The sequence below is a fragment of the Arachis ipaensis genome, chromosome B5 (genome assembly GCF_059453495.1).
Source record: "Arachis ipaensis isolate K30076 ecotype BB chromosome B5, ASM5945349v1, whole genome shotgun sequence".
NCBI lineage: Eukaryota > Viridiplantae > Streptophyta > Magnoliopsida > Fabales > Fabaceae > Arachis > Arachis ipaensis.
The window spans coordinates 80,701,223-80,715,761 of NC_142440.1; the positions used below are offsets into that span (position 1 = coordinate 80,701,223).

At 37.8% G+C, this 14,539-nt stretch overlaps 1 non-coding gene and 1 pseudogene across 1 annotated transcript; both read right to left on the reverse strand.

The window, feature by feature from the left end:
- Nucleotides 1-14,283, reverse strand: part of LOC148564751 (uncharacterized) — a 31,476-nt pseudogene extending 17,193 nt beyond the window's left edge.
- On the reverse strand, nucleotides 9,290-9,397 carry LOC148564752 (small nucleolar RNA R71). The gene has a single exon (XR_015884365.1). It is a non-coding gene; the product is annotated as a small nucleolar RNA R71 (small nucleolar RNA).
- Nucleotides 14,284-14,539: the final 256 nt, after the last annotated feature.

Below are 14,539 nucleotides of genomic sequence, written 5' to 3' on the forward strand. Positions count from 1 at the left end.
CAATTCTTAGCTGAATTCTTGCAAATATGTGACACTGTTAAGACCAATGGGGTTAATCCTGAGGTCTACAGACTTATGCTTTTCCCCTTTGCTATAAGAGACAGAGCTAGGATATGGTTAGACTCACAACCTAAAGAAAGCCTGAACTCTTGGGAAAAGTTAGTCAATGCTTTCTTGGCCAAATTCTTTCCACCTCAAAAGTTGAGCAAGCTTAGAGTGGAAGTCTAAACCTTCAAATAGAAGGAAGGTGAATCCCTCTATGAAACTTGGGAAAGATACAAGCAATTGATCAGAAGGTGTCATTCTGACATGCTTTCAGAATAGAGCATCTTATGTATATTCTATGATGGTCTGTCTGAATTGTACAAGATATCATCGGATCACTCTGCTGGTGAATCTCTTCATCTGAAGAAAACGCCTACAGAAGCCCAGGAACTCATTGAGATGGTTGCAAATAACCAGTTCATGTATACTTCTAAAAGAAATCCTGTGAATAATGGGATGACTCAGAAGAAAGGAGTTCTTGAGGTTGATACTCTGAATGCCATATTGGCTCAGAACAAAATATTGACTCAGCAAGTCAATATGATTTCTCAGAGTCTGACTGAAATGCAAGCTGCATCAAGCAGTACTAAAGAAGCCTCCCCTGAAAGAGAATCTTATGACCCTGAGAATCCTGCAATGGAAGAGGTGAATTACATGGTAGAATCCTATGGAAACACCTATAATCCTTCATGGAGGAATCATCCTAATTTCTCATGGAAGGATCAACAGAAGCCTAATCAAGGCTTCAATAATAATGGTGGGAGAAATAGGTTTGGCAATAGCAAGCCTTTTCCATCATCTTCTGAGCAACAGATAGAGAGTTCTAAGCAGAGCCACTCTGACTTAGCAACCATAGTCTCTGATCTATCTAAGACCACTCTCAGTTTCATGACTGAAACAAAGTCCTCCATAAGAAATTTGGAGGCACAAGTGGGTCAACTGAGCAAAAGAGTTACTGAAATCCCTTCTAGTACTCTTCCAAGCAATACAGAAGAGAATCCAAAGAGAGAGTGCAAGGCCATAACTATAACCAAAATGGCCGAACCTGGAGAGGAAGAAAAGGTAGTGATTTCCAGTGAGGAAGACCTCAAGGAACATCCACTGGCCAATAAAGAGTTCCCCATTGTGGAACCAAAGTAATCTGAGGCTCATATAGAGACCATAGAGATTCCACTGAACTTACTGTTGCCATTCATGAGCTTTGATGAGTATTCTTCCTCTGAAGAGGATGAAGGTATTATTGAAGAGCAAGTTGCTCAGTATCTAGGAGCAATCATGAAGCTGAATGCCAAGTTATTTGGTAATGAGACTTGGGAGGATGAACCTCCATTGCTCATCAAGGAACTAAATGCTTTGGGGCAACTAAAGTTACCTCAAAAGAAACCGGATTCCGGAAAGTTCTTAATACCTTGCATCATAGGCACCATGACCTTTAAGAAGACTCTGTGTGACCTTGGTTCAAGTATAAACCTCATGCCACTCTCTGTAATGGAGAAACTAGGGATCTTTGAGGTAAAAGCTGCAAGAATCTCACTAAAGATGGAAGACAATTCAAGGAAACAGGCTTATGGACTTGTAGAGGATGTCTTAGTGAAGGTTGAAAGCTTTTACATCCTTACTGATTTCATAATCCTAGACACTGGTAAGGAAGAAGATAAATCCATCATCCTTGGAAGACCCTTCCTAGCCACAGCAAGAGCTGTGATTGATGTGGACAAAGGAGAGTTAGTCCTTCAATTGAAAGATGACTACCTTGTGTTTAAGGCTCAAGGATCTTCTTCTGTAACCATGGAGAGGAAGCATGAAAAGCTTCTCTCAATACAGAGTCAAATAGAGCCCCCACACTCAACTTCTAAGTTTGGTGTTGGGAGGCCATCATCAAGATCTGAGTCTCTGTGAAGCTCTCTAAGAGCTCATTGTCAAGCTATTGACATTAAAGAAGCGCTTATTAGGAAGCAACCCAATGTTATTTAATTATATTTATTTATATTCCATTGTCATTTTATGTTTTTTTTAGGTTGATGATCATGTGAAGTCATAAAAACAGTTGCAGAATTAAAGCAAAATGAAAAACAGCATCAAAAATAGCACACCTTGGAGGACAGACTTACTGGCGTTTAAACGCCAGTAAGGATAGCAGAATGGGCGTTTAACACCCAGCCTGGCAGTATTCTGGGTGTTAAATGCCAGAATGGGCAGCACTCTGGGCGTTTAATGCCAGAAAGGGATAGCAGACTGGCGTTTAACGCCAGGAAAGGTAGTAGAGATGGCATTTAACGCCAGAATTTGCACACAGAGGGCGTTTGAATGCCAGAATGGTGCAGGGAGCAAAATTTCTTGACACCTCAGGATCTGTGGACCCCACAGGATCCCCACCTACCCCACCTCTTCTTCTCTCCTCTTCACACCTTTCCATAACACTCTCCCCCAAATACCCTTGACCAATCCCATCAATAACTCTTTCCCAAATATCCTTCACCTATCAATTCCTACCCTCTTACCCATATTCTCTTTACCGCTCACATCCACCTATCATAAATCTCACCTACCCCACCATTCAAATTCAAACTATTTTCCTCCCAAACCCACCCATTCTCACACGGATTCCCTCTCTCCCCTACTCTATAAAAACCCCTCCTCACTACCTTCACTTTCACACATCACAAACACTTCTTTCCCCCCTTGGCCGAAACCAACACTACCTTCTATCTCCTCCATTTCTTCTTCATCTACTCCTTTCTTTCTTCTTTTGCTCGAGGACGAGCAAATCTTTTAAGTTTGGTGTGGAAAAAGCTCTGCTTTTTTATTTTTGCATAACCACTAATGGCACCTAAGGCTGGAGAAACCTCTAGAAAGAGGAAAGGAAAGGCAATTGCTTCCACCTCCGAGTCATGGGAGATGGAGAGATTCATCTCAAAGGTCTATCAAGACCACTTCTATGAAGTTGTGGCCAAGAAAAAGGTGATCTCTGAGGTCCCCTTCAAGCTCAAAAAAGGTGAATATCCAGAGATCCAACATGAGATTCGAAGAAGAGGTTGGGAAGCTCTCACCAACCCAATCCAACAAGTCGGAATCTTAATGGTCCAACAGTTCTATGCTAATGCATGGATCACTAGGAACTATGACCAAAGTATGAACCCAAACCCAAAGAATTGGCTCACAATGGTTCGGGGGAATTACTTGGATTTCAGTCCAGAAAATGTAAGGTTGGCATTTAACTTGCCAATGATAAGAGAAGATCCTCATTCTTTTAGTAGAAGGGTCAACTTTGATAAAAAGTTGGACCAAGTCTTTAAGGACATTTTTGTGGAAAGAGCTCAATGGAAGAGAGACTCAAGAGGCAAGCCGGTTCAACTAAGAAGGCTTGACCTTAAACCCGTGGCTAGGGGATGGTTGGAGTTCATCCAACGCTCTATCATTTCTACTAGCAACCGGTCTGAAATTACAATAGACCGAGCTATCATGATCCATAGCATCATGAATGGAGAGGAAGTAGAAGTTCATGAGATCATACCTCTAGAACTCTACAAGGTGGCGGATAAGTCCTCTACTTTGGCAAGGTTAGCCTTCCCTCATCTCATCTGTCACCTATGCAATTCAGCTGAAGTTGTCATAGAGGAAGACATCCTCATTGAAGAGGACAAGCCCATCACTAAGAAGAGGATAGAGCAAACAAGAGAGCCCACTCATGGACCTCAACAAGAGCATGAGAAAATTCCTCATCAAGAAATCTCTGAGATGCCTCAAGGGATGCACTTTCCTCCACAAAACTATTGGGAGAAAATCAACACCTCCTTAGGAGAACTGAGTTCTAACATGGGCAACTAAGGATGGAGCACCAAGAGCACTCCATTATCCTCAATGAAATTAGAGAAGACCAAAGACCCATGAGGGAGGAACAACAAAGGCAAGGAAGAGACTTAGAGGAGCTCAAGCACTCCATAAGATCTTCAAGAGGAAGAACTAGCTGCCATCACTAAAGTAGACCCATTCTTTAATTTCCTTGTTCTTATTTTTCTGTTTTTCTAAAATTATGCTTTATGTTTTGTCTATATTTGTGTCTTTATTACATGATCATTAGTGTCTAGTGTCTATGTCTTAAAGTTATGAATATCCTATGAATCATTCACCTTTCTTAAATAAAAAATGTTTTTAATTGCAAAAGAACAAAAAATACATGATTTCGAATTCTATCTTGAAATTAGTTTAATTATTTTGATGTGGTAGCAATACTTTTTGTTTTCTGAATGAATGCTCGAACAGTGCATATGTTTTGAATTTGTTGTTTATGAATGTTAAAATTGTTAGCTCTTGAATGAATAATGAAAAAAAGAGAAATGTTATTGATAATCTGAAAAATCATAAAATTGATTCTTGAAGCAAGAAAAAGCAGTGAATAGAAAAAGCTTGCGAAAAAAAAGAAGAAAAAATGGTGAAAAATAAAGAAGAAAAGAAAGAAAAAGAAAAAGCAAGCAGAAAAAGCCAATAACCCTTTAAACCAAAAGGCAAGGGTAAAAAGGATCCAAGGCTATGAGCATTAATGGATAGGAGGGCCCATAGGAATAAAATCCTGGCCTAAGCGGCTAAATCAAGCTGTCCCTAACCATGTGCTTGTGGCGTGAAGGTGTCAAGTGAAAGCTTGAGACTGAGCGGTGAAAGTCGTGGACCAAAGCAAAAAGAGTATGCTTAAGAGCTTTGGGCACCTCTAACTGGGGACTCTAGCAAAGCTGAGTCACAATCTGAAAAGGTTCACCCAATTATGTGTCTGTGGCATTTATGTGTCCGGTGGTAATACTGGAAAAAAAGTGCTTAGGGTCACGGCCAAGACTCATAAAGTAGCTGTCTTCAAGAATCAACATGCTGAACTAAGAGAATCAATAACACTATCTGAATTCTAAGTTCCTATGGATGCCAATCATTTTGAACTTCAAAGGATAAAGTGAGATGCCAAAACTGTTCAGAAGCAAAAAGGCTACAAGTCCCGCTCATCTAATTGAAGCTAATCTTCATTGATAAGTTTGGAATTCATTGTATATTCTCTTCTTTTCATCCTATTTTGTTTTTAGTTGCTTGGAGACAAGCAACAATTTAAGTTTGGTGTTGTGATGAGTAGACAATTTATACCCTTTTTTGGCATTATTTTTACATAGTTTTTAGTATATTTTAGTTACTTTTTATTATATTTTTATTAGTTTTTATTCAAAAATCATATTTTTGGACTTTACTATGAGTTTGTGTGTTTTTCTATGATTTCAGGTATTTTCTGGCTGAAATTGAGGGACCTGAGCAAAAATCTGATTCAGAGGCTGAAAAAGGACTGCAGATGCTGTTGGATTCTGACCCTTCTGCACTCGAAGTGGATTTTCTGGAGCTGCAGAAGCCCAATTGACATGCTCTCAATTGCGTTGGAAAGTAGACATTCTGGGCTTTCTAGCAATATATAATAGTCTATACTTTGCCCGAGATTTAATGGCCCAAACTGGCGTCCAAAGCCACCCAAAAACATCTTGGCGTAAAACGCCCAAAGTGTCACCAGAATTGGAGTTAAATGCCCAAACTGGCACCAAAGCTGGCGTTTAACTCCAGGAATAACCTATGCACGTGTAAAACTCAATGCTCAGCCCAAGCACACACCAAGTGGATCCCAGAAGTAGATTTCTGCACTATCTGCACTTAGTTACTCATTTTCTGTAAACCTAAGTTACTAGTTTAGTATAAAAACTACTTTTAGAGATTTATTTTACAGTTTTTATCTTTTGGAATATCTTTTGATCACTTTGATCTTAAAGACCATTATTCACGTTTTTTAGGCTGGCCTCACGGCCATGCCTAGACCTTTTTCACTTATGTATTTTCTACGGTGGAGTTTCTACACCCCATAGATTAAGGTGTAGAGCTCTGCTGTTCTTCATGAATTAATGCAGTTACTACTATTTTCTATTCAATTCACGCCTACTTCTTCTCCAAGATATACTCTCGTTCTTAATTCAGTTAAGTCAGAATGAAAGGGTGACCCATGACAATCACCCAATCTTCGTTACTCGCTTAGCCAGGATCGCGTGCCTGACAACCACAAAGCGGTCTACATGATGTTCAACGTAGTCATTGGATGACAGCTGGAGTATACTCTCTTGGATATCTAATACACAGACTGAGTCCGTGAGATTAGTATCTTCGTGGTATAGGCTAGAACCAATTGGCAGCCATTCTTGAGATCCGGAAAGTCTAAACCTTGTATGTGGTATTCTGAGTAGGATCTGGGAAGGAATGACTATTACGAGCTTCAAACCTGCGAATGTTGGGCGCAAGTGACAGTGTGCAAAAGGATCAATGGATTCTATTCTGACGCTAGCAGGATCCGACAGATGATTAGCCATGCGGTAGCTGTACCTGGTATTTTTCATCCGAGACGAGAAATCCGACAGTTGATTAGCCGTGCAGAAACCGTAGAGGACTATTTTCACTGAGAGGATCTTACAGCTTGCCATGGAAGGAAGTAACGCATGGTTGGAAGAAGACAATAGGAAAGAAGAGATTCAGAAGCAGCAAAGCATCTCCAAACGCTTATCTGAAATTCCCACCAATGAATTACATAAGTAACTTTATTTTATTTTATGTTTTATTTATATTTTAATTATTTAAAACCTCATAACCAATCGAATCCACCTGACTAAGATTTACAAGATGACCTTAGCTTGCTTCAAGCCGACAGTCTCTGTGGGATCGACCCTTACTCACATAAGGTTTATTACTTGGACGACCCAGTGCACTTGCTGGTTAGTTGTGCGGAGATGTGAAAAGTGTGAATCACGATTTCCGTGCACTAAGTTTTTGGCGCCTTTGCCAGGGATTGTTCGAATTTGGACAACTGACGGTTCATCTTGTTGCTTAGATTAGGTAATTTTATTTTATGTTTAAGCTTTTTAAATATTAGTTTTCGAAAAATTCAAAAAAAAAATTCAAAAAAAAAATTTGTGTTCTTCAGAATTTTTAAGAATGAATTCTAGAGTTTCATAAGATATGATGAAGCCGGGCTGGCTGCTTAGCCATGTCTAATCTTTTGGACTGAGGCTTCCACTTCTCATTGACATGCTTGTATGTTTTATGCTAAAGCTTGGCTGGCTATTTTGCCATGTCTAATCTTTTGGACCAAAGCTTTCATTTAAAGCTTGGCTGGCCATCTGGCCATGTCTAATTCTTTTGGACCGAAGCTTTAGACTAACAGTGCATGATTACTGGAATTCTTATTAAAAATTTTGTATCCCTTTATTTTCTTTTTCCAATTAATTTTCAAAAAATACAAAAAAATTTTAATAAAATCATAAAAACCAAAAATTTTATGTTTTTTGTTTAAGTCTTGTATCAAATTTTAAGTTTGGTGTCAATTGCATGTTTTAACTTTCTTTAAATTTTCGAAAATTCATGCATGTGTTCTTCATTGATCTTCAAGTTGTTCTTGATGATTTTTCTTGTTTGATCTTTAATTTTTCTTGTTTGGTGTCTTTTCTTCTTTTTCATATGCATTTTTGAATTACTAGTGTCTCAACATTAAAAATTTTTAAGTTTGGTGTCTTGCATGTGTCTCTTTTCTTAAAAATTTTCAAAAATATGTTCTTGATGTCCATCTTGATCTTCAAAGTGTTCTTCGTATTCATCTTGACATTCAAAGTGTTCTTGCATATTTTTCTTGTTTTGATTCTTAAATTTTTATGTTTTGCATCAATTAGTGTTTTTCTCTCTCATCATTAAAAATTCAAAAATAAAAAAAATATTTTTCCCTTATTTCACTCATAAATTTCGAAATTTTGAATTGATTTAGTCAAAAAGTTTTAAAATTTAGTTGTTTCTTGTTAGTCAAGTCAAAATTTCAATTTAAAAATTCTATCTTTTCAAATCCCTTTCAAAAATTAAATCTTTTTCATTTTTCTTTCATGTTTTCAAAAATCCCAAAATTAATTTTCAAAATATTTTTCTTATTTTTATTTCATGATTTTCGAAATTATTGCTAACATTTAGTGTTTTTATTCAAAAATTTTCAAGTTGTTACTTGCCTATTAAGAAAGGATCAATCTTTAAATTCTAGAATCATATCTTTTTAGTTTCTTGTTAGTCAAGTAATCAACTTTAATTTCAAAAATCAAATCTTTTTAATTTCCTTTTCAAATCTTTTTCAAAATTTAATTTCAAAATCCTTTTCTAACTTCTCATCTTTTCAAAATTTATTTTCAAATCTTTTTCAATTAACTACTTGACTTTTTGTTTGATTTTAAAATTTTTTCTATTTCAATCATATCTTTTTCAAAACTACCTAACTACTTTTCTCTCTCTAATTTTCGAAAACCCCTCACCACTTTTTCAAAATTCTTTTTTATTAACTAATTATTTTAAATTCTAATTTTATTTTATTTCTCTTCTTAATTTTCGAATTCTAACTCAAAATTTAAAATAAAAACAAAAATACTTTTATTTTATTTTAAATTAATATTCAAAATTCTTCTCTCTCTCTCATCTCTTTCTATTTATTTTATTCATCTCCTAACACTTCTCTTCTTCTTATAATTTGAAGCCTCTTTCTCTCTGTGCTCGAATTCTTCTTCTTCTCCCTTTTTCATTCTATCCTTCGATTCTTCTACTCACATAAAGAAATCTCTATACTGTGACATAGAGGATTCCTATTCTTTTCTGTTCTCTTCTTTTTCATATGAGCAGGAACAAGGACAAGAACATTCTTGTTGAAGCTGATCCTAAACCTGAAAGGACTCTGAAAAGGAAGCTAAGAGAAGCTAAAGCACAATACTCTAGAGAGGACCAAACAAAAATTTTTGAAAAAGAAGAAGACATGGCAGCCGAAAATAACAACAATGGTGGAGATGCAAGGAAGGTGCTTGGTGACTTTACTGCACCCACTTCTGACTTCTATGGAAGAAGCATCTCAATTCCTGCAAATGGAACAAACAACTTTGAGCTTAAGCCTCAATTAGTTTCTCTAATGCAGCAGAATTGCAAGTTTTATGGACTTCCATTGGAAGATCCTCATCAGTTCTTAGCTGAATTCTTACAAATCTGTGACACTGTTAAGACTAATGGGGTTAATCCTGAGGTCTACAGACTTATGCTTTTCCCCTTTGCTGTAAGAGACAGAGCTAGGATATGGTTGGACTCACAACCTAAAGAAAGCCTGAACTCTTGGAAAAAGTTGGTCAATGCTTACTTGGCCAAATTTTTTCTATCTCAAAAGTTGAGCAAGCTTAGAGTGGAAGTCCAAATCTTCAGACAGAAGGAAGGTGAATCCCTCTATGAAGCTTGGGAAAGATACAAGCAATTGATCAGAAGGTGTCCTTCTGACATGCTTTCAGAATGGAGCATCTTATGTATATTCTATGATGGTCTGTCTGAATTGTCCAAGATGTCAGCGGATCACTCTGCTGGTGGATCTCTTCATCTGAAGAAAATGCCTGCGGAAGCCCAGGAACTCATTGAGATGGTTGCAAATAAGCAGTTCATGTATACTTTTGAAAGAAATCCTGTGAATAATGGGATGACTCAGAAGAAAGGAGTTCTTGAGATTGATACTCTGAATGCTATATTGGCTCAGAACAAAATATTGACTCAGCAAGTCAATATGATTTCTCAGAGTCTGACTGAAATGCAAGCTGCATCAAGCAGTACTAAAAAAGCCTCCCCTGAAGAAGAAGCTTATGACCATGAGAATCCTGCAATGGAAGAGTTGAATTACATAGGTGAATCCTATGGAAACACCTATAATCCTTCATGGAGGAATCATCCTAATTTCTCATGGAAGGATCAACAGAAGCCTAATTAAGGCTTCAATAATAATGGTGGGAGAAATAGGTTTGGCAATAGCAAGCTTTTTCCATCATCTTCTGAGCAATAGACAGAGAGTTCTAAGCAGAGCCACTCTAACTTAGCAACCATAGTCTCTGATCTATCTAAGACCACTCTCAGTTTCATGACTGAAACAAAGTCCTCCATAAGAAATTTGGAGGCACAAGTGGGTCAACTGAGCAAAAGTGGTACTGAAATCCCTCCTAGTACTCTCCCAAGCAATACAGAAGAGAATCCAAAGAGAGGTTTGACGTGGCGGAAATTGGCGAGTTAAGAAATTATTATAAGAGATGCGTTGCAAGTATAGTTCTCAACCAACCAAAATTGCGCTTACCAATTTAGAAGGGTTGTCAAAAAATTAGAATTAAAATACTGGGAGTATGAATCCCAGGTCGTCTCCCAACGAGTTGCATAAAGGTGTGCTATTTTATTAATCAGATGTTTTCTAAAATGGTTTGAGTTGATAAATAGGAAATTAAATCAAAGAAATTATGTAATTTAAATAAAAATCTTGACCGGGAGTAGATTAGTTGGAAGCCCTATCCTTGATGGAGTTCTCTCAAGTTCAATTGATAATTGAAGGTTGTCTGCTCAGTTATCCTTTACCGGATAAAGGAAAGTCAAGCACGTCGGAAGTCAATTTCTATTCACAAGTTCTTATCCTCTCCCTTGGAAAGGACTAGTGTCAATGATTAGAGGGCAACCCAACGCTAATCCCAATTATAATTTTACTCTTGAGCATCCAACTCAAGGTCCTCCTTTCAATCAACTCCCAATCAAGTCATGGACCTACTCGCTCATTATGATTGTAAAATTCATGAAATAAGAAGGGAAAATAAAGAAAGACATGATAAATAATAATAAAAATAGAAATAGTTCTTGTATTAATAAATTCAAAAAAATAGTTCAATAGTAACTCTGAATAAAATAAGGATATGAAAGAGTAAGTGACAAGTAAGGAAACAAACTAGAATGATGAAGTCTTGATGGAGGTAATAACTCTTCTCAATATCCCAATTCGAAAAGCAATAAAATCAAAATCCTAAGAACTATGAATGTGTAGAGAGAAAACCTAGAGGAGGAGTAAAATCAGATCAAAAACTAAAATTATGCAGAATGAACGTTCTTTTTCTTTGTCTCTGCATGTTCCCTGGCTCTAATATGCTTTTTTGGGCCGAAAACTGGGTCAAAACAGGGCCCAAAATCGCCCTCAGCAAATTCTGCAGATTCTGCAGATCGCGCACGTCACGCGATCGCGTCATTCACGCGTTCGCGTCATTCACGCGTTCGCGTCATCCACACGTTCGCGTCATCCAGCGTCTTGCCTTGCCACGCGTGCGCGTCATCCACGCCTTCGCGTCACTTGTGCAGTTTCCATTCCGTGCGTTCGCGTCAGGCACGCGGGCGTGTCACTGCAATTTCCTCTATGTCATGCGGTCGCGTGAGTCATGCGTCCGCGTCACTTCTCGCTGGTCATCTCCTCAATTTCTTGTGTTCCTTCCAACTTTGCAAGCTTCCTTTCCAATCTCCAAGTCATTCATGCCCTATAAAGCCTGAAACACTTAACACGCAGATCACGGCATCGAATGGAATAAAGGAGAATTAAAATACATAATTAAAAACTTCTAGGAAGCAGTTTTTCAACCATGGGGTAATTTTGGGAAGGAATTATAAATACATGCTAATTTAATGAATAAGTGGGTAAAGATTTGATAAAACCACACAATTAAACACAATATAGACCATAAAATAATGGTTTATCAACCTCCCCACACTTAAACATTAGAATGTCCTCATGCTTAGTTGAATGAGATAAAATGAATGAGTAGGAACATGTAAAACTCATGCAATGCAATGCAACCTATATATGTGAATGCAACTATATGATTCTTGTCCACTTGGTCAAAAGTAAATAAGCTCTTCAAGATAATCACAAATCAAATTCCACTAATTTAATTCTTATATAGGAACAACAGACAAAAATGCAAGAAGGTAGCTCATGAAAGCAGGGAACATAGAATTTAAGCATTGAACCCTCACTGATGATGTATGTACGCTCTTAATCTCTCTAGTGTATAGGGTAATCACTCTATCCTTCTCTAATCATGCTTTCTAATTTTTTTGTTCTTCACCTAACCAATCAACAATAATTAATATACCAATGCAAACATCATGAGGTCTTTTCAAGGTTGTAATGGTGCCAAGGTAAGGGTAAGGATATATATATATATGGCTGAGTAAGCTTATAAATTGAATCTTTAATTATCCCAAGCTTTCACCTAACACACACATATATATATTCCATGTAACTTAAATTTCACACCTAGCTACCCAAAATTTTTTCTTTCACATTCCATACTCATGTATCAACTTTTATTTTAAAATAAACACAACTTATCAATGCACATAGAATTTTAATTTTTCTTTTATAATTTCACATGAGTAGGTACCCAAACTCTCATTATATTATCATGACGCATTCCCTTATTATCTTTTGTTCCCACAATTTTCCCATACCCAATTAACACACAATTCTATCTCAAGCTAACCAAAGATTCAATTGGGATATATAATTGTTTTTCTGCTTAAGGCTAGTGATGTGGTGAAATAAAGAATAAATGGGATTTAAAGGCTCAAAGTGGCTAACAAAGGTAACTTAAGGGGTAGGCTTAATTTGGATAAGTGAGATAAACAAATAATGGCCTCAATCATACGTAAGCATATAAATATATTAAACATTGGACATATAAGATGAAACAAAATACAGATTACAATCATAGAGAAGTAAACACACAAGAATAAAATATTTATGGCTAAATAATGTAACCATGTATTTAGGCTCAAAGTCTCACAGGTTGTGTATTCTTTAGCTCAAAAATCATGTTTCAGATACAACTTCAAGTAAATTTTACATAAATTTTTTTTTATTAAAATTAGTGAAATTTTGTTCTAAAAAAAAATAGGGTCTTAGAAGAAACTTACTGTCTTTTCAATCAAGTAGAACATGCATGCAACTATCTTATTACTATGCAATTTATCCTATTCTACAAAAGAAAAACTAACTAAATATCCTATTTTATTGGTGTTAAGGAAGAAAAATTAACTCCGGAAGTCAGGTACTGACCGACCTCCCCACACTTAAGGCTTTGCACCGTCCTCGGTGCCATCTGTCAGGAACAAAGGTGGGCTGGTAGCAGTATCTCCACAGTCGGGACCGTCATGGCTCCCTGTGCTGGTAAACAAAGTGGAGTCCGGGGTGTCTGAGTCTCTGTATTTTCCTTTAAGCAGCTCCTTGAGGTATGTGAATCGGCGCTTGTTACGGCGCTCTCTCAGCTTTGCTTTGTGTTCCTGCCGATCCAACCTCTCAAGTATCTGGTGGAGCAGTTGGTTTGTTGTAGGTTCTTGTGGTGTTGAATGAGGAATATCTTCAGCTGGTTCAGTGGGCTGGCTTGTAGTTACGGCTGGAGATCTAATATATTTTCCGTGAGGGACGTATTGATCATCCCGCGAAAGCATGGCTTTGGTGTCCCCAGCTCTGTAGGAGACTCCGGCTGCTGAGACAAGATCTGAGACCAAGGCAGGAAAAGATAAGTTGCCCGTAATTTGTACGTGTCCCATGGCATTCCGGATGTGTCTTGGTAGGTTCAGAGGCTGGTCCGTAAGGATGCACCATAGTAGAACGGCCATGTCTGCAGTGAAGGAGGACTCGTGAGTGCTCGAAAAGACGTAATGGGACATAATCTGTGCCCATACGCGAGCCTCCAAGGTAAGTGCAGAAGCCGATATTCCCTTAGGTCGGGAACGATGGTATCCGTGGATCGATCTGCTGTCAGGTAGTGCGATAACTCTGAGAACAGCGTCCCAGTCAAATTGGTACATCTGGCGCTTGAGTGAGGCTTCTTGAAATGCATCCAGTCCATCTGGAGTAAGGGGGAGATCTAGAGCTCGTTGAATAGCCTCTTCTGTAATGGGGACTTGTTTCTGACAGACGTAGACAGACTATAGGGTTGGCAGGTGGAAATTAGAGTAGAACTCGACTACCCAGGAAAGATTGACCTGTCGTGGCTGTCTTTTAAGGAAACCCCATTGTCTTCTTTCAATTTGCGGCTCAACAAATTCAGCAATACGGGTTGGGAGGATAAGAAGGTATTCATTGTTGTAACTCATTTTTGCCAGGATGGGGAACATCTGCTCACAGTAGCGATTGGTAAATCGTGTAGTGTCCTTTGTTGGGAAGGCTTTCTCTTTGTCATCAACCTTAATAATCCTCTTAATTCTTTTTGTTGAGGGCTTGACTGCAGTTGAAGATGGCTTTGGCAGTAGAGCTCGTTTGGTTCCTCTCCTTGCTGTTGATTTGGGAGTAGCTTTCTCCTTGCCTTTCTTGGTGGCCATCCTAAAAGAAAGAAAAGAAAAAGTATGTTAAAATGTCAAGGGTTGGAGCAAGGAAGAGGGTGAAAAGGTGGTAATCAATGCACATTAGGAGATGAATGATGTTAACACATGGTCATGACTACATGTGGAAAATCATCAATGGAAATATAGCAAGTGCATATGGGAATAATTAAATGCAAGGTATTTATTGGCATGCAGGCAAAGGCATGAGTAGCATAGATCAAGCATTTAATGTCTAAGTTAGATTACCAAGTCT